This window comes from Zeus faber (assembly GCF_960531495.2).
Source record: "Zeus faber genome assembly, chromosome: 14".
Lineage (NCBI taxonomy): Eukaryota > Metazoa > Chordata > Actinopteri > Zeiformes > Zeidae > Zeus > Zeus faber.
This window is the reverse complement of record NC_137200.1, coordinates 11,273,926-11,295,011: the sequence shown is the minus strand read 5'-3', so window position 1 is coordinate 11,295,011 and position 21,086 is coordinate 11,273,926. Positions and strand designations below refer to the sequence as shown.

The window sequence follows — 21,086 nt, the reverse complement described above, 5'->3', positions numbered from 1 at the left end:
AGACAACCACTCTGTTCTGGGGCATGGCCGGCGCATCACCCCCATCCTTTAAACGCCGGGGAGCCATATTGACTTTCCCAGTGGAGCGGAATTGTGTTGTTTATGCCTCATCCGTCTTTAAAGACAACCCCCAACCCTCCACCTTCTCCTCACTCCACCCCAGGACTAAGTTTCCTGGTAACCTTTGCTTGATTTCTGCTCGTTTCCAGGTTTGGGTTACCGAAGATGTCAATTGAAAATCGTGGGGTGCTTACTTGACCATATCAGGTTATTAAAAAAATAAGAATAAAAAAATAAAAAAATAAATCAATAAATATATATATATATATATATATATATATATATATATATATAAATCAAAGCCATTGGGAGTCATTAGGTTATTTTAAAGTCGTTGCTTTAGTAATGACACAGTAACATGATAGTGGAAACGTCATACTCCAAAGTTTGCTCCCCTGGTACTGCACCATTCCTATAAATGTCAGTCTGAAATTGGTTTCAGTCAGTCAGAAAGTTCCTGTCGCCTACATGGGTGGTAGGGGAGATGTTTCAGCCCATTGCGTAAACCCCTGTGCGAAACACTCCCCCTAGCAACATCAAGTTTTTACCCAGCATGCATTGAGCTCTCCCGAATATATTTTGCACACCCAACTATATTCGTCGCTGCAAATGGACAGGAAAGTGAACATTTAGACGGTGGCGTGCGGGGGGTTGGAAACTTTCCTGCTATGTCAGGGATGTGAGTGGATCTTTTAACCTGCGGCCGAGTAGCTTGCTTCTCCACCATGTTACTTATGGATTAATGGCCTCCCAACAACTTAATGCACAGGAAAGTCCTCCCACCACTAGACATCAGGCTTGGATGGAGCCATGAAACGGCAACCCCCCCCCAGCATGGGGGTCCAGGAGGATGAGACGCAGACACGGTCCTGCCTCTAATCACCCATGATCAACCGGGGAAACCGTTGTGCATCGACGGGGCCTATGGATCTCTGTTGGGTGTCGTTTGCTACTGCACGGGCTGAAAGAGGGAGGGTGCAGGGGGAGAGGAGGATTGACTCGGAAGTGAGGGTTACAATAACAATCGAGCTTGTTTGTCTTGTTTGGGGGTCAGCTAATGAGGAAGTAATAATGATTAGTGCCTAGCTCAGCCAACATATGCAGACCCTTAAGCTGAAATACAGGCTGAGGTCTGCCAATCCAGTAGGAATCTGGAAATAGGGCCACCTTGCTTGTGTGTTTGGGGTTCAGTGACATTGTGTGTGTGTGTGTGTGTGTGCGTGCGTGCGTGCGTGCGCGTGTGTGTGCTGCTTCGGTTCTGTGTATACGTGCCACTCATGGGTGATTGCAGAATGTTTTTTTTGGGGATATATAAATCTTTCCTCTGTCTCCCACAATCATTTCATCATTTAAAGCTGTAGCTAGCCAGCCAAAGGAGCAGTGATGGAGTTGTATGTGTGTGTGCGTGTGTGTGTGTGTGTGTGTGTGTGTGCGCGTGTGTGTGTGTGTGTGTGTGTGTGTGTGTGTGTGTGTCTGTGTGGATTGTAGAAACATAAATATGGTTTTCCCCTCTGTATTACTGCAGCCATGAATCTTTGCTGTCTGTCTCTGAGATGTTGCACACATTGTTCCATTGTTGTGGCACCTGTGTGGAGACAACAAACTGCAGATGTCATTGACAAAACCGTTGAGTTGTGTGTGCGCTGGAGTTGGGGGGGGAATGCGCGCGCCGTATTTATTTATTTAATTTCTGAATAAACATCTCATTTGTGGCAGAACCATGGCCTTCAAACCAAATCAAACACTTGCGTGGTTCCCTTTGTGTGTGTGTGTGTGTGTTCTGTTTGTGTCAAATTGGACACAAACAGTGTGTGTATGTTATATAAGTACATGTCGTATGCGCGGACGGGTGCTCACAAATGTCCACGCGTGCGCGTGTGTGGGCATGCGGATCGGGCTCCACAGCACCAATTACAGCAGCACGCCTTGCTTTCGCAATATAAATGTAAATCAGCCTTTTAACTTTTACACAAGTGCTGCGGGAGGGAGGAGGTGGGTGGGTGGGTGAAAGGGGGTGGCAGGCGGAGGGAGAACCGAGCACCTCACCTCCAGATAATGACATGCTTCCTGTGGCATTACAATGCGGCCCCCATCTCCGCTACCTTCACCGCTCGGTGCCGAGTGTCGCTGAACACAGGAAAGAGCGCACCTCAAGCCTCTCGGAGCACCACTTGTTTTTTGTTTATTTATTTATTTATTTCTTAAGAGGCTTTCATTGTTCCCATGCTCCGGCGTCTGCCTCTCGACTCACCGGACGTCTAGATGGCACTGGGCATCAGTTGTTGTCATTAAGACTCTGCTTCATCTTTACGATCCATTATCCCGCGATCTACGGCATTCCAGCACACATACACACACACACACACACACACACACACACACACACACACACACACACACACACACACACACACACACACACACACACACACACACACACACACACACACACACACATACAGACAAAATGTTTAATCTTCCCTCATTATTTTGCCAAGCGGTGTAAACGGGTGGTGGGGGGGGGGGGGGTTCGATGCCATCATGTTTTTGATGGAGAAAACAAGCCGTCGCCTTGGGAGCTCATAATAAATGCTCTCTGTGCGCTTCCCTTTGAGCCCGTCCACTTGAACCTCGGCAGAATCTGGAAAGCTGCGTTCAGCAAAGGCCTTTTCCTAATAGTCCCTCTCTGAAGACAAAGTTTTAGCTTGTGAAGTTGTTGTTTTTTTTTCAGCTTCAAATTCTTGAGTGGCTTTGGACATTATTTGCCTCTTCAAAGCTGAGTGGTGGCCGGGACTCCAGTAAATAAGATGGATTGATGGCTGCAACATCCAATCATCCCGCCACATTGGAAACCAGTGCCTTATACATGCTTGAGATACAACGTTTCAAAGAAAAACAGCTACAATAATGGTTGTTCTCATCGCAAAAATCAGCACCGGTCCAGGTTCAGCACTGAAATATGGTGGATTTTCATTGTTTCAGGGTTTCAGTAGATTTTGTTTTGTTTTTAGGGAGCAGTTCCAGGTCTCTTTTAGGGATGCTAATTTAGAATTCCTTTTCTGACTGATAGCTGATCTTTGTTAACCGACAATTAACTGACAAGATTGAAATATTAGGGCAAAAGTCATAGCCCTGGTTGCACGTGGTGCACCCATGATTTCTATTTAAGAAATATATTGTATAGCCTATTTTTCTTTTACCATGCAACAAACTTTTTTATTTTTATTTTCAATTATATATTTTTTAACTGTTTAACTCATAACTCATTAATTCTTTGTCGGTTAATGGTTAAAACGATAATTATTATCCCTAGTATAATAGTTATTAACATAACTTGTTATGTCTCAGTCGTAAAACCAGTGGCGGGCCCCTGGATATTTCAACCAGTCACAGTCTCTATACTTAATTCACAAATGACAGTATAGCGAAATCCCTCGTAGACCTCTCAGCCAGTCCTTCCTCCTTGGCCCAGTGCCCAGGCCCTAAACGGCCCTTCATCATGCCACTGGCCCCCTTGTGTGCAGTAGGCCACATCCAGCAGCCACAGAGTAAGCATCACCGCTCTCCTACCCACAACCCCTATCATGCAACACATTTACCCCAGGACTACATAGAGTCTTTCTGTTATATGTGCCATATGCGACTGCAACATATATGGCGAATGTCTTATGCATTCACCATAGATGTTGCAGTCGCCCGATTCGCCTATAAAGTCCATTCACCTTTTGCAAAAGAGTGATTAACGTAGCGATCTACCAATCGGTTATTTGCAAACTGTCACTATACCCCATTTCCTCTGTCATACTACTCCAACACCAAGCTGAAAAGAACAGCGTTTGATAACTTCCAATGTTGAAAAAAGATGTTGGGGGACTCCGGCACGTGCTGTCTTTGTCTGGAAAGTGATTCTAGACTAATTAAGGGAGGCAAGACTTGTCTAATTTTGCAGTTTCGTTCATACGATCATGTCCTTAGGTTGCATTTATGTAATCTATGCTATGATGTAGGGCTGCCAAAAAATAGTCGACTAAGACTGTAGTCTTAGTTGACCGTTTTTTATTGGTTGGTAGCCATTCGGGGGTAGGGATGTTCCTAATGACTAATTTCCCTGACGTTTAAACGAAAGTTTAAGCTTCGAATTGTCTAAAAGTCCGAAAATATATGATGTATATTTTAAAAATGTGTATATTATGAGAGCCATTCGAAACCGTTAATCACATTCTTCAAAAACTAAATCATGCGCGCATGAATCATCATCATTTAAATGCTGCTGCCGAGGTGTAGTTCACTATGTTTCGGGTATATCGTACAAGCTCAACCTCCACCTCCCCAATGGATCTGGTGGAGGTGGGCCGCTGGTGCGCCTGAGCCCCGAGGGGCCAGCGAGTAATGGAGTCTGCGGCCCCTGGGAAATGTGTCCGATGAGGGGCCCCTCATGGGGGGACACCGACACAGGGAAAACGATCTTCTGTGTGTCACATTTCAGTGCAAATGATGTCAATATGTAATCTAAATGTGTACATTAATAAAATAATAATAGGGCCTAGCGATGCAAATTTAAAGGAATTTCCTAAATCGATAGTTGTTAACCTTAACAAACAATCATAGATTAATTGATAACAAGTCTCTCTCTCGCCTCTAACTAGCTCAGAATGCAGCAGCTCGGCTTCTTACCGGCTCCCAAAGACAACATCGCATCACCCCAATCCTGGCTTCTCTCCATTGGCTCCCTGTTCGGTTCTGAATCGAATTTAAGATTTTACTGATCACTTTTAAAGCACGTCTGGGTCTGACTCCAAGCTACAAAACAGATATGTTGACCCCATATGAGCCAGTACGCAGCCTTAAAAAGTCTGGACCTAAATCTAAAGGTGACCGTCTTTCTGTCAGGGCCTCTCGACTTTGGAACGACCTGCTTGAGGAGATACGCCTGGCAGAATCAGTGACTTCTTTTAAATCACTTCTCAAAACCCATTTTTATAGATCTGCTTTTATGTGATGTCGCACCCTTTCTTTATCTATTTTATTTTTTACTTTTTTATTTATATTTATTCCTTTTATTTATATTTCTTATTATCATTTTGTATCTCCTTTTTTTTTTGTCTTTTTATCGCTTTTACAATTTAGTTGAGTTTAGTTGAGTTTATTTACTGTTTATTGTGTTCCTTTGTGTTTTCATTTCAAGATTGTAACACTCTTTTCTTTCTCTGTAATAGCACTTTGTAAACCCTGTTTTTAAAGGTGCTATATAACTAAAGCTATTAATATTAATATTATTATTATTATTATTATTATTTTAAAAACTAATGACATCACCAGGGGTTGGCAGCATAGCGCGTGGGGACCGATGCAACGTCTCGCACCTCCGATATTTTGTGATGGGGCAGGAGAAGTGTTTTCTTCTCATTTAATTTAATTTAATTTGAAAAATGGAGAAGACTCGTTGAGCTGGTTAGCTCGTGCAAGAATATATATGACCTGTCTTTGCGCGAGTAAGTGTTGAAACTTTTTGCCATCCTCCGTGATGGAATAAGTCGGATGTTACGTAGCAGATAAAGTCTTGTGCAGATATGGACAACGAGAGGCTAAATAACCAAACATCACAAAAATTCTGGCATATAAACAGACACAAAATATTTGAGTGTAATATATTTTTTTGGTGTCATAACCATAGCAACATATCGCTTGTTTCATTTTGCCGTCATACCTCTCCCTCGATCCAGGTTTCTTTTTTCCTCCCCCCGTGCTGTCAGAAAGTGCCGTTATCCCGGTCCTGTCTACTGTGTTCCTCGATTCATTGTTAACATCCCTAATAGGGCCTAATAAGTTTAACTGACTTGTATTTCTGGTGCCGACTAGCGAGGGTAGCAATGTTTAATTGGCTAGTCAACAATTCGGGAGCTGCGCCCTGTCAAAATTAACCTTAAAACCTACTGTATATGGCTGGTTGAAATACATTTTAACAAAAATAAATGTTCAGTCTCCTTGATAGTTGTTCCGACATATTCAGAAGAATAATTACACTTTGTGCATAGAATGTAATTTACTGGGGCAAATGCGGTCGCCCCATTCCAGAAGTGCAGGATTTATTATTTACAAGTAAAGTATTGACACAAAAACATCCCGTTTTTAAATTGATTTCCATAGTTTTTTTTTTTTTAAAGAACGGAACAGGACAGTCCCTTTACTCAGTTGTGTTTAAAAATGTTGTTTCATACATGTAGGAAACAAATGAAAATTGATAGGTCTAAAATAAAAACACAGTTACTGGAACCAACTCGCCTGCACCAGAGAAATAAAAAAAGCTTCACTCCAATTCTCTTAGTTAGGTTTACTTTTTTCATTTTCCATACAAGTAAGACACTAAGGAAACAAAATAAATCGAAATAATTCTCTGTGAGATTATATTCGATTCAAGATGCAAGATTCAAGATTTTATTCGTCACATACTGTACATATACATATTTCCATAAATATGCTGTATGCAGTGAAATGTCAAATATTATAAATTGCTATATTATTATCACAAGATTTGCATATTGAGCAGCAGGTACCTGCAGGGGGGCGGGGGGTGTCCGAGCACTTGCCTCTTTGCCCCTTGATGCCCCATGGACAACATAGTGCCCTTTTTATCAGGTGTGTGTGTTTTTTTGGGTTTTTTTTTTTTACGTAAATGCGTATTGAGGTAGCGGATTGTCTGGGCAAGATATGTGTTGTTTATGGGGAACGTGTCCTTGGCGCGCCTGCAATGTGCTGCTCTGTTTGACTAGAGCGGCAAAATGCCAAGCACCAGAGCTGGTCCATGTTCCTTTTCTTTTGTTTTGAGTACTGTAGCGGTCCCTGGTGGTTACGCCGGGGTGCCAGTCAGAGTCTTGGTCTGACAATTTATAATTTGTAAGGACTGCTGCCAGCAGAACCATACAAAGGACCAGATATCGCAACCAGCCCCATAACTAGCAGTGCTATACAATTTAACATACACAACTAAGCAAAGTCAGAGACACACAACCCAGTCACATTCAATAAACTCCTAGTGTATACTCCCAGTGTGTATATATATATATATATATATATATATATATATATATATATATATATATATATATATATATAATACAGTATATACAGTGGTACCTTGACTTACGACTGCATCTACTTATGACTAATCCAAGATACGAGTAGCGATAGTCGCGAAAATTTGTATCGACTTGCCGACTGCTCCAAGATATTACCGTGGAAATTTGCAGTTGGCGCGTCGGCGGCCAGTCAGCAGTCAGTCAGCGGTCAGTCAGAGGTCAGTCAGCAGTCAGTCAGCAGTCAGTCAGCGGGCGACCTACATCGTGTGTGCACGTAGTTCGTGGCTTATCAATATTTTTTTCATATTTACTGTGTTTGTGCTGTGTATTTTGTTTATTTTCACCCTTCATGATTTCATATTTTTTATGGGAAAAATTGCTTCGACATACGACTGTTTTTAACATACGACCGTTCTTATAGAACGAATTACAGTCGTAAGTCGAGGTACCACTGTATATATATATATATAAATCTACATATCTATATCTATATATATATAGATATATATATGTGATCCACCGCATACTTTAGGGTCATTTGGCGGCTTTTGGCTTTTTTTTTCCCTTCATTTAAAAGTGGAGAATCAGAGCTTCCAAATAAGGTCTCATTTGTGCAAATCAAGCAAATATTTTGAAGCTAACTTGTTGATGACAAGGGTGTGGCAAACTGTGATTCTGAGATAATCACCTTCAAAGTTTTACACACACCTGGTTCATTCAGCCAGCTCCCAGAATGCAATTGAGGAAGCCAAAGCCACATGGCTAATTAACATACTGCTGAATGGAGTTGAACAGCGTCAACAACACAACTATTTTTGTTTTTAAAAAAGCATTTATTTAACAGTAAGAATATACATGTTTTATAAAAGTGGAATTATTTAATTTTATTTTAAATCACCAACCTCAACGGACTTCATCACGTCATCAACTTCTTCCGTTGTAACAACAAGGGGTGTATCGTTGTCTCCTCCGGTGGTTCTTGAAAATATTCCGTTATTACATTCAGGTTGAAATCCGCTTTTTGAAATGTTCCCCAAGTCCGGAATCATATCAGATTCAGCATCGCTGTCGGAGAACTGACTATCATCGTGGAAAATGAAGTCCAGTACGCGCTGCTTAAACTGACTTGGACCTATCGCAGTGGTCAGATTATGGTCGGCGATAGATCTTCCTCCACCCGATTCTCATAATCAATAACAACACAGAGTTTTCACAGACAAGTGAAACCGGATCCTAGCAGTCGTAGGGGTGGTGAGGCGGTAAAGACAGCGCACCTTGCTTACTGAAAACCGGGGCCAGGTCCTGATAATGCTAAGGAACGGAAAACATGTCGGGGTTCTCGGGGGAAGCCGGCAGAGTGTCAGGCAAGGGGTGCTCCATGCAGTAATACTACCGGTGGGCCACTCAATCATGGGGTTGTGGACCCGGAGCCAGGGGTACCCCAGAACCAGGGGGTTTTGGGGGGAGTTGATGGGATAGAACACCATGGTTTCCCCGCGGTTACCTGATCTTGACCTCCAACGGTGCGGGGAGAGGAACGGGCGTCAAGCCAAGCTGGCGCGCCACTCCCAGATCTAAGAAGCTCTCATCTGCGCCGGAGTCTATAAGAGCAGAAAGTGTAATAGTCAATCCCCTCCAGGAGAGGACAGCCGAAGGTAAAGGATGGGAGGGGGGACTGGAATTTGAGCGACTGGAATGTACCTCCACCAAGGAGTCTCACCCTCCCTGCCGGGTTGGGCTGGTGGCCCGGGGGATGTTCGAGGCGTTTGGGAATGGTCGGCGCCGGAAACCGGGGCGTGGCAGACCAGGCTGGAGGCACCAGCTGGGGTACCACCCCCCTCTCATGCCGGCACCCCAGAAGCCGGTTATCCAGATGGATCGCGAGGTCCACCAGTTGGTCTGCCCCAACTCGTCCCGCAAGTCACCATTCAGGGCGTGCTGGAATGTGTCCTGAAGTGCTCTGTCGATCCAGTCGCTCTCCGCGGCTGGAGTCCGGAACTCGACGACGAGTGCGACGATGCTGCAGGGACCCTGGCGGAGGGAAAGGAGTCTCTTTGCGGCCAGCTCTCGGGACCTTGCCGATCCCACATCGCGGAACCCCAGGCGAGAGCCGGCCCTCTCAGGGAGGCAATGAGGTGGGCAATGCGGGCACTGTCGGAGGAGCCCGACGGCTGTTGTATGAACACCACCTTGCACTGGACCAGGAACGCACGGCAGGTGCAGAAGTCGCCATCGTAAGGTGCCAGGGCCAGGACGTGGGGCTCCGGAAGCGGTCCGTGATGTCCCGGAGGGCTTGGTCATGCTGGCCTAAGAGCATGCCCTGGAGTGTACGGCGGAACCCCCCCTCTGTGTTGGCTGGGTCCATGTTTCTTGGCCAGATCGTACTGTTACGATCACAGCTAGGAGGGACCGAAATGCATGACACAGAGACGGTAGGCGGACAGGGGTAAACAACGGAGGTTTATTTGGAGACACAGTGGAGACAACAGGAGGGGTTCGCGTTGGAAGGGGTCTGAGCCGGCCGGACGATAGGACCAGGTGGAGCAGGACAGGGCAGGAACGGTGATGACTGGGAAGGAGGGATCCAGGTTCCCGGTGCAGAGGCAGAGAACTGGGCTGGATGAAGCAGGATGGACAGACTTGAACGAAGAGAGGAGACAGGCAGGTTAGGACAAAGACGAGACACTTGGATACACAGATTTGGATCAAAGGACTAGGAAGGAGCCAGGAGAGATACGAACTCAGGTAAGTTAGCTGAACGATCTGGCAATGAGTGACTGGGGAGCCGAAGAATAAATATAGCGGTTGATGATGATGAGTCTCAGGTGTGTGTTTGGAATTAGCCAGAGGGAAGAGCAGCAGATGGGGAGACAGCGGCCTCGAGTGGCGCTAGGAGCCCGTGGGCTTGACAGAATGAGTCTTTTTAAAGTACGTTACTCCTGGGATCCCGGAGTTGTCTCCTTCACTCCAGTGGGGACAAGGCGACCGGTCCCTGGGGCGATCGCTCTGGGAGTGGATCGCCTGGGGGATGGATGAAGGGAGTGGGGTGGATGGTGACGGAGGGATTACGGACACTTCCAACAGACTGAAACGTGCTGCCAGGGATTGGAGGACGATCGGCGGAGTCTCCAGACGGATCTTCTTCCAGGTGTGTCTGTTCCGCTGGAGCTCGCGCCATACAACCATTTGAACACCCCTACTTCCGCATAGGGGCATTCCATGGGATGTAGGTGACTGACGCCTTCAAGGCGCAGAGCGCCGCACCCCCCCCCCCCCCCCCTTGACAAAAGACATCCTGGAGCACATGTGCCCTTCCGAGGCAGGTGAGCTATCAGGGAAGCCCAGAAATTCCTAGGGGAGTAGGGGACTGCCGCCTTTAAGGCGCAGAGCGCCACAGTACCTGCCCCTTTTAACATCTCTGTAGATCCGATCACCAGTGGTTACTCGACAGCTCTGAGCTGAGAGGGGGAGAGCCTCCACCCTCTCGCTCCCTCTCCCTCTTTCCCCCTTTATCCCTCTCTGCTACAGTTTCAGAACATGGTAAACTGCACTTACACCGTTTCAATGTTTGGATTTTTCCTGGCGGATAAAACTTTTTTTAATTGTCTGTCATCAATGTCAATAGAACAATGCATAATGGGGTCACTTTCGCTGTAACCCTTTTAACCCCTCCCCTTTTATCTATCTATTAGATCTAGTGTCTAGTAGATCAGTATTAACAATGTTAGTTATAACATTCTATCTGGAGCTCAAACCATTTTCTGATGCCTCAAAGTGTTATATTTAAATAATTAATTCATATCATAAAAGTGCGATGACTGGTCTACTTATGGCTTGGACTGACGACTACAAGTCAACTAGGAAAATCTTTAGTCAGGGCGGCCCATCTATGATGTGGAAGGATTTGCACAGTTTACATTTCCCATCCTGCCAATTTTTCTTTGCTTTATTCAGTTGATAACTCCTGGGATGTAGTCTGAAGTGGTATTAGGGTAAGGGTTCATTAAGTCTGGATTTGGTGTACTGCGTGTTTGCATTTTTCAGTTGTGGAATACCCTTACATGCTCAAACAGTGACCTGATTTGTTCCACAACAGGATAGCTACTTTAATGTAACAGGCTCAAAACACTAGGGAAAAAATATTTCCTGAGACCAACTCCCAGAATGCAATTAAGTGGCAGAAAACATTCCCTGAATTAAACTATTTGGCAGTAAAATGTTATTGTGAGAACAGCCAGGTACGACCCAAACTGGCTTAAACCCATCATATAGGATTTGAATGGGCTCGCTTGTATATTGTTTTTATTTTCCATATGGATCAGCGTAACACGTAACAAAACAACACCTACAAAAACACACACTAACAAACACTTACAACCTTGTAGGCTTAACTCCTTTTTGTTTATAAAATGTATGGCTTTGCAGAGACAGGACAAAAAAATGGCAGAAACAAAGAGTCTGTTAAGGCCCGAAAAATCTAGAGTCTATAAGCTGCGATGTTGATAGGGGTGTGTGTTTGTGTGTGTGTGTTGGGGGGGCTGTGGAGGCTCTAAGGGCACGCGGAGAGTGCGAGAGATGGGGCTCTTGATAAACAGCCGAGCCCTTTGGACCAGGAGCGCAGTTTATTGTGGCCTTATCTAAAGTGATAATGGTCACTGCTGTGGGTCCAGTAATGAGCGATGATTGGGCGGTAACCTTATAAAAATGGGCTGTAATTCAGATCAGATAACTTCTGGAATACAGTGGAGGAAAGGAAACCTAGATATTTTTCCCCTGCGTTTCTCTCTCTCTGTAGGAGTGCATTTTGGGGCAAGTGAGTGCGTCCGGGTATTGGTTAGTGTGAGGCAAGCTGAGTGAAGAACAATAGCCTACTCAATGTCCGTTTGGCTCTCAGGAGTCGTGACGTGTCTGGAGGGGGAAGCAGGCGAGCTCATGATCATCGCTCCACTGAAAATAAACCGTTGTGCCTGAAACAACAAAAACGTGTGAAAAACTTTTCTCTCTCTGCCCTCTCTCTTTTTCACTTTAGCTTTGCAGCATTTTGTCACACAGTGTGAGGAGGTGGAGAGCAGTGAAGTGTTGGCAGGATGAGAGTGGGCACCCAGACAGATACATTTCTTGCTGATTACAGGGGTAGATAACGGAGCCTTCCGGGCAAGCCCGGGGCCTCTGCTTTTCTTTATCTTTATTACAAGAGTGCTCTAACATCTCCTACACTCACCCACCCCCCATGTCACCAACACCACCAACACAAACACACACATAACGGTCACATCCAAAGATCTAATCACGACAGTAACAAACCAGTCAATTTCAGCTGATGATAATTTTCCACAGTGGCCTTTTCCTATCCCTCCAATTTGGTGTGTAAGGAGAAAGACATTTCTGCTCACAAAAAGTCGATGGAAGCAATTATTATCTACTGTTTTAAAAAAAAACAGGGAACAGACAAACCTAAAAGTCACATCTTTGCATGCCTGTTTCACATAATGAGACATTTGTAGAAAAATGGCGATACCATTGCACATCTCGGAGGACTGTGAAGCGTTTGGTCTTTTGTCTGGTCACAGACAGAGTGTGAGGGGAAGAAAATATGACTCACTCTAGAATAGAAGAGGCATTTTGTAACGCTCCCCTGAGAACACACAGTTATGGTACCTACACATCCTTTAATTATTGTCTGTTCATATTTAATAGGCATGGTTTTGGAATATACTGTAAATTCCTATTTTTCATTAGCTTCCAGAGTGCTTTGTTCTTTTGGACAATTGATCAAACGATTTAAATCAGTGCAGAAGTATTTTCAATCAGTTGTCAGATCTGTTTGCGTGTTCAGGATGACCCTTGCTACAACTTCAGAGAAGTGTCTGAAAAAGGGCCGGGTAATATCTATGAGATAGGGCTGGGAAATTCTATCAATATTGTGAAAGAAGACTAGATGTTGTCTGGGATTTTGGTCATATTATGATGAAGTTTATTGTTGTCTCTAAAGCCCCTTTCCCCCATGGAATCTGTCACATCGCTGGATAAAAGATATCTGGCAAATGTAGTAGGTAGTCATTCCCAAATTGGCCTCCTTTCCAATAAAAGTTCCGTATGAAGTCTGTTCCTACACAGTTGACTGTTACGGATACAGTATGTAATGCTTGCGGGAGAGGTGTCTAATTTCACACGAGACTAGGCAACAGAACCCCTGTTCCCGGACGCAATAACCCTAACCCAATGTTATTAAATCAGTGTGATCATTTTTAGGGGTGCAACGGATCACAAAACTCACAGTTCGGCTCGTATCACAGTTTCAAGTAACGTATTGGATCATATTTTGACTGAGATTCTGAACCCGTCAATTGAGATTCAAGTCAAGCAGTTGTTTTTTTTAACAGGATTAAACAGATAGAAGATGCACAAAATGCACAGGGATAACATTTAAATGGGGAATTAGAGTCACGGAGAAAGTGTCTCCATTACGCACGGGTTTGTACCATATCGTTCCATATGCACTTGTTTCGTTCTATAAGCAGAAGTAAAATAAAATAACCTACATCTAAAATAAAAACACATTGTTTTGGCGTGTGATCATGGGCGCCCCATCACTGGTGCACCTGTCATCGTTACCGTCGGAGGTGCCCCGACAGGTGCCCCATATGTGCTCCAATCGCTCATATATTTATGGTTCCCCTTCCATGTATTTATAATTCCTCATTGAAATGTTATTACGGTGCATATTTGTAAGCTTCTATCTGTTTTATTGTGTTATTGTACTGCACACTGACTGACGAAAAAAAAAGAAAAAAGTACCTCCGCCTGTCGGCAAACTGCAATACCGTGGTGATACTTGCTTTTTCACTGCAGTTAGTGGTGTAACGGAACGTAGTTGATCTGTGATCTGTACGGGTCGCCCCCCACGGTTCAGCTTGCATGTGAACTCAGATCAATTGCAAGTGAAATCATAGTGAAATACAGTTACTGCTGCTGTTACTAAGTAATAATTCCCTAAATCTCGATGTACAGTTGCAGTGAAAAGAAGATAAACAGGACAGATGCGTGCTGTGTGTTACTCTGAAGAGCAATGTTTGGTTTACGGTACGTTATGTACACTACTGTATGTTGCTGCTACTTTTCGACATGTCGGGAATGACCTGCTGTAAGTCGCTTTGTGTCTGCACATCCACCATATTCGAGTGGTCAAGATCCGCTATTAAATACTATGTGTATTGAGAGATGCAGACTACAAAATTGACTTTAACTTGCTTAATTCTGACCTGATTTTTATGAAATTTATTTTGTAATAAACATGGGAAATTGAACATAATACTGGTTTCTTATTGATATTCAATTCTGGAAGCGTATATGATCATATTTTTTTATTTACTACCATGTTTGAATGAAGAAAGTATCATTATGTGTCTCATATTGCAATTTTATTTAAGAATTTAGTATTTCATATATTTTAGGATCTTATTTAAACATTGGACATCTTGTAATTTGTTTTGATTTAAGACCATGGGAAAGGTTTTACAGAATAAATGGAAAGCAAAGTTATATTTCTCCCGTTCTTTTTTTTTTTTTTTTTTTTTTTTTTTTTTTTGCTGACCCGAAAAATGATCCGATCCGTGACTCAAAACCGTGTTAGGATCTTAACCGTGAGTTTTGTGATCCGTTGCACCCCTAACTGTAGTAAGAAAAGAGACATACCATCACAGCCCTAGTATTTCCTTAGAATATCTTTGACATTCTCAACATCATCAAATGCAGTGGTGCTACTTTAATCTGCAAACAAGCAACACAATGCCCTCATCTGAGTTTGACCCACTAAAATTCAGTATTTACCCACTGCCTTTAAGACACAGCTTGATGTATTGCATAGTCTATTGATCTTTTTAAACTTATCAAGTTGGGGATTGCCAGGCAAAGTTATCCCAGCCAATCTCAAATTCATGATGAGACTCTAAAATGACCTTTAACCAATCATTCTAATAAAAGGAAAAACCTCAAATAATTCAAACTTAAAATAACTTCTTCACTTCTTAAAACAATTACAGTAGGAGCCACTTGGAGAGGGCCACTGGAACATGACAGGAGCCGGGCAGATCCGTGATTGGGGCGTGGCTGACTCATGCAGGGTCGCTGTCGGGTCTCTGCTTGGAGCTTGCCTGTAATTATATTACTATTATAAAAATAATATAATTATATTATATTATAATTTTGCGCCACGCCTGGGAACACCCCTAGTCTGCATTTATGGAAAAGTAGTTGCAATGCTTTATCTGTCCACCGGGGGGAACAGTGGTTCAAAACGTAAAGCAACTCGCGTATACAGGATCATCTTGCGTTTGTTTAATGAAAAATGCATGTTTTGGAACGGAATATGTTTTCTGTACATCCAATACAATCAATATATACATCTCTGATTTTGAAGAACAAATGGTTTGAATTAATTAACTAATCAATGTTTTTTTTGTTTTGTTTTTATTGTAGATGTAATTAATGAAACTAATGAAAACAATGTGCATAATGTGTAATAGTTGTTTTAATTTACATAAAATAATTGTGAAATATCGCAACAAATAAAATCGCAAATATAAACACTTAATGTATTGCTAAACTCGCCGTATTGTGCGTTATCGCACCGGAGGAACTTTTTCATAGTTCTAAGGACTTTTTAAAGGAACAAATCCCTTTTATTGTGTCCGCACTGCAGGAACTACTGTAGGAACGATCCTAGTTCTTAGAAATCTGTTTTGAGCAACTTATTTGACTCCTACTTCAGGGCAGGGACTGACCGGCACAAAAGGAACCTTCCGTGATGTAAGTCCCGGTGATGGGTCCTGATCTAGGACCACGGTCTCTCGAGTCCGCCCAGTCGAGTTGCATCGGTCTGGGTGGGGACCAGCACACATACACTCAGTGGTAATAAAAAACATGACAAATACAATATGTTTTTTATTTTAGATGTATTTATTTCATTTTACAACGTTAATTGAATGAAATCCCAGAGCGAGCGAGCCTGTGTTACGAAAGTGGGAACAAACTTTTGAATTGTATCTTGTAGATCTAATATGAGTGAAGATCAGCAGCTGGATTGATTATTTCTTGCCTCAAATTTCTTCAGAAACAGATTTTAGTGGACTTGTAAGGTGAAATCAGTGAGAGTTTAGGAGTAAATACAACACGGAACTTGTGCTGAAACTTTGTTGGATGACGTCACATCAGCGTCACCAGTGCCAGTGGTTCTTGGGGACCTCCCCCAGGTCCTAGTTCCCCTAAAACACTGCGTCGTATTGTGAGAGCCCAGGTGATTCCTCCCCTCTTTGAGACAAATAGGAGTGAGAATATATATGATTATATATAATTATATAATATATATACATATATAATTAACATTGTATATGGTATATGTATTATATAATTATTTTATATATAAAACAGTATTATTATTGAATACATTTAGTATATAATATATGTATTATATATATATATATATATATATAAATAAACAGTTACTCAAATAACAACCTCACATAAATGCCGGGGGTGTGGTCAACACAAACAAATAAAGGCCTACGCCCTACTTCAGAATAAGTCCAGGGTAAGGGGAAAATCCAAGGATGAATTCCTGATGCCTGTTATACAGCATGTGTACAGTATGTCGGTGTGGCAGTTTCGCCACCACACGCCACCCAAGTGCTGTTTTCAGGGCCTTTCGGCACAGAGACACAGAAGACTGGGGATTGCAAACACCAGTTTATTGTAGCACGCGGGCTAGCTGGAATTAGCCCAGGAGCAGACAGAAATGTCATGACACGGCCTCCTATCCTGACTGTGTGTGGGAATGGGGGTTTTAACCTGTTTCTCGTTAGACCAACCATTGAGAAACAGGTTTGCAGCCACTCTGATCTCAATTGCCTAGATCCAGGTCAGGTGTGACTGCTCACCACAACATCCCCACACCACAGCCAGTTAATTATGTACATTTCCACTGCTTTATTGTAAATTGATAAATTAATTAATACAGTCATGCTATCATCATCACTTTGTTGTCTTCAACTCATTGTGTCAGAGGTAAACCTAACTCTGAGAATTGGAGAGGGTATTTTTTGTCCTACAGTGTGCCGTGTGCGCACCTTATAAGTAATTATTACTTATTACTACTACTCTTTGGAAAAACGAATTTGAAGTATATTACAGGTACCCCTCCCTTAACGACCAAGTCCTGTTCCTAGGACCAGGTCATTAAGCAAATTTGCAAGACCCGCGTTATTTCACGGTAAGGGGGTGTGGCGATTACGATCACTAGTGTAGTGAATACTGACAGACTGCGGGAACGAGACTGAGAACGGTGATGAGAGATTAGATGCTTGATACTGAGACACCACGCATGCAGCACGCACACCGTGTTATTGTACACAACGCACAATACAGACTGGTCGGAGTGCTGGTCGTAAGTTCGAACGGTCCGTTCAATGTACCTTTATTAGTATCTATCGATCCCCGTTGCCTTTCAGAACAACAACTAATGCACGCGCACACACACAAGTGTAATTGATCATCTGTGCATTATGGCAATTGATTGTATGAGATAATTTTTATCTGTATTGCTGCATCACCCTTTATTGTTTATCACATGTTTATGCTGTCTTACCTATTGCTTCCTACTTTGTTTTATTATAATCATTTGTATTGGAGCCTCCCAGTCTAAAACTTTCACACAAGGGTACAGTACTTGTCTCTAATGGCCGCAGTACACCTTTTTTAAGTGACTCCAGAAACAGACCACAGGTGAAGCCTTGGGCCATCTATTTGTTTGCATTTAATGGTGTTGATCATTTCGTTAATTGGTGATCATTGTGTCACCCAACAGGTCTGTAAGCCCCGACACCTAATCCATACATATGCAAACGCAGACCCATTGATGAAAATCTCCACATTCCAAAGGGGTCAATCAACCCCCCTTTCACTGACAGATGAAAATTCTCACTGACCAATGGCCCCCTCTTTGTAGAGGCGGAATCAAATATCCAGTTTACTATGATACAGGTCTAATAATTTTTAATAATTCTTAATTTATAGTTGGCGATCTATTTTAAAGTTAGCAACGAATCCGTAAAGTAAACCAAGGAGTTTAGACTGTATCAACAGTAAAACAATCTTGTTCCGAAGGATTCAGGATTCAGAAGGAATTATTATTATATCCCTGGTGTTGATTTTATTCAATTTACATGACATTTCATTACATTACATTTAGCAGACACTTTTATCCAAAGCGACTTACAATTATTCAAATTTACTTTTATTGATTGATTTTTACCATTTTATTGTACCATTGTTGTTTTTTGGAATTTGTAAAATCAATCCATTATATGGGGGGGGGGGGCGTCTGGGAATTATTTCTGTGACAGAGAGGCTCAAATTAAGAAATTTGTGGTATTTCATAATTATTTTAGGTAAAACAAAAATGTGATGGTTCAAAAATCCTTCATTTTGAAATCAAAAGGCCAAAGACTAGGACCTATAAATCCACACACTTGGCCACTTTAAAAAGAAGGAAAACTGCTGTTTATGTCATCTACCACTAGTCACTTTAATGTATCAAGTATTGCATTGCATACATTCATTATGACACTGGATTGTTGTGGCCCATGACTATTTAAGATGTCCACTATCAAGTTGACTCACTGTCATCATTGTCTGCATTTTAGTTTGTCTTCCTTTAAGGTAAATACTTTTACATTACTTATACTACACTACTCCTTTCCTTTTTTAAAATTGTTACTTTGTTTTTGGAAATTGTTTAGATATTCTTTAAATGATTCTTTTCAATACTGTTTTATTTTAATCACTAATAGGCCCTTATTTTACATATTATGTAAAGTTGAGTTGGCTCTGAGACTAATAATCTCATTACTACTAATGATGCTTGCATTGGTATCAAGTATTTGACAATAAACTTGAAACTATAATTACATAGACCCAGTTTCAGTGCTCTCATTACAAAGTTATTGAACTTTAATTTAAAAAATGTAAATGAAAAAATAAAAGATTAAAAAAGATTAAAGTAAAGACCTGTTCTCATTCATATGACAAAACAAAAAATTTGAACTTTGAAAGATGACCTCTGGTCAAGCTTCAAAGGACAATATGAAATGGTCAACTGAAATTTCTCTCTGAAATGTGATTGTTTTTTTTGTGAAGTTAGTGCCATCTCATGGTGACACACTGCAATTGAATGAATAGGCGTGTTTACAGTTGAAATTAAACACGCCCTGTCAGGACAGGGGGGGTTTCAGCCAGTTGGGAGCCGCCTGGTGGTTGTCTGGAAACTGCCTGGAAGCTGGTTGCATTCGGCTGTCAACCGGCTGGGACAGCCCTCTTCAAGTTGCTCCTACTGTATAGATTGAATTCAAACAACTTTTATTTAAGCCCATTAGTTGAGGCACACACGTCTGTGGATAACGTTCCTATCATTTCCTTTCACATAAAATTCCATATTGCAATGGACCTCCAAACAACAATTAAGTGCACTTGACCTGAGGACTTTGTCCTTAGAGATGTCTGGATTTTGGGTGGTAGTATTAAACACACAACAGAAGAAAAGCAAAAAAGCTTTTATTTTAATGGTGAGTGTATTGCAAAACTTTAGATGCTTCCACTGGGCTCATAAACCTTTGCAATGCTTTACCCATTACAATAACTTCTGTAAGGGAATTTATATTCAGTATAAATGAAAATTTTTGCTTCATAGATCCTTTTTTAACATAGGGGATGACTCTAATGTACTTTTTCATACCACTATAGCATTTTACCATGCTACATTACTCTGTGCCCTTTAGGTCGAAGTTGGTTATAAGACTCCTGCGTTGCAGGCTCATTGCAATTGATTTAAAGGTCACGGATCAGTAAACTGGTAGGGGGGGAGGGGTTGCGTCCTTTTGGTCTTCTGGTTTTTGGCTTCCCGTTTTTTTTTTAATTGATGGGGTGACACAGCGTGGCTTTAATGGTAATAGTTGTCAGGGCTTGCAGCATGAGTGCACAAGCTCACATTGGAAAGCCTCGGGAGATGTGAGACCTGCTGCTGAGTAAATTGCAAGAGTTTGACTGCGGACAGAAAAGGTCTGGATGTAATATAACAGAAAATCAGCATGTGCCGTGGATGAAAAATTGAATAGCAGTAGTATTGTCATCATTATAGTTACTAGGGAACACATTTGAGAGGATACAGAAACATTTGAATGAGTGTCTTTTAAGCTATTCTTAAAGGTGAAGTTGTAATTAAGATTAGCACAGATGCAGCTGGAGTCTTCAATTGTAAAAGAAGACTCCAGCTGCATTGTTCCTGTCTTATTATGGCCTTTCATAAACCATTGCCACCTACCCGAGCTAAGGATTTGCAGGTCCTTGTGAATCTAGGTTGTTTGTGGTTAGCGGCAAGGTTGTACGTTGCCCCCGTGAAGATTCATCGATGGCCTTTGGATGAAGCGCCGTGTAATTGCCCGAGAACTCTGCTGTTTCCCTGAATGTTCAGACTGTCTTGAGGCATGGGCAGCATTTTGAGGTCATTACCAACCTCTATGTCAAGGCTTCTCTGCTAAGGGCCAGGCAAGAGAATTGAAAGATATGCTGATTGGCAAATACATCCATACTGCTGGATTTTTTGCAGCCTCTTAGCAATAGAATAAAATTGGTTTTGTATTGGAAAATCAGAAACAATAAGCCTAAAATAACCGCATAGGTATTTATTAGCCAGTTTTTCAGCATGTGTGAGTGCATCAGAGGTACTTTGTGTGGTGGAGGAGGGAGTGCAACACAGAAAATGCTGCACCGAGTAGGTGCCACATCGGGTTTGTCAACCGGATTGCCGAGTCGGAGGGGAGGAGTGAAGGGGCTTTGGCATGCTTGGCATCTCTAGGGGCACAGGAACTCTGTCAGTATGATCAACTCATATGCACAACA

General features: G+C 42.4%; 1 protein-coding gene across 1 annotated transcript in view; it reads left to right on the top strand.

Annotated features, from left to right (window-relative positions):
- Positions 1-21,086, top strand: part of kirrel3a (kirre like nephrin family adhesion molecule 3a) — a gene marked incomplete at its 3' end in the record, with an annotated part of 202,352 nt that overhangs the window by 5,064 nt on the left and 176,202 nt on the right. The window lies entirely within an intron of this gene.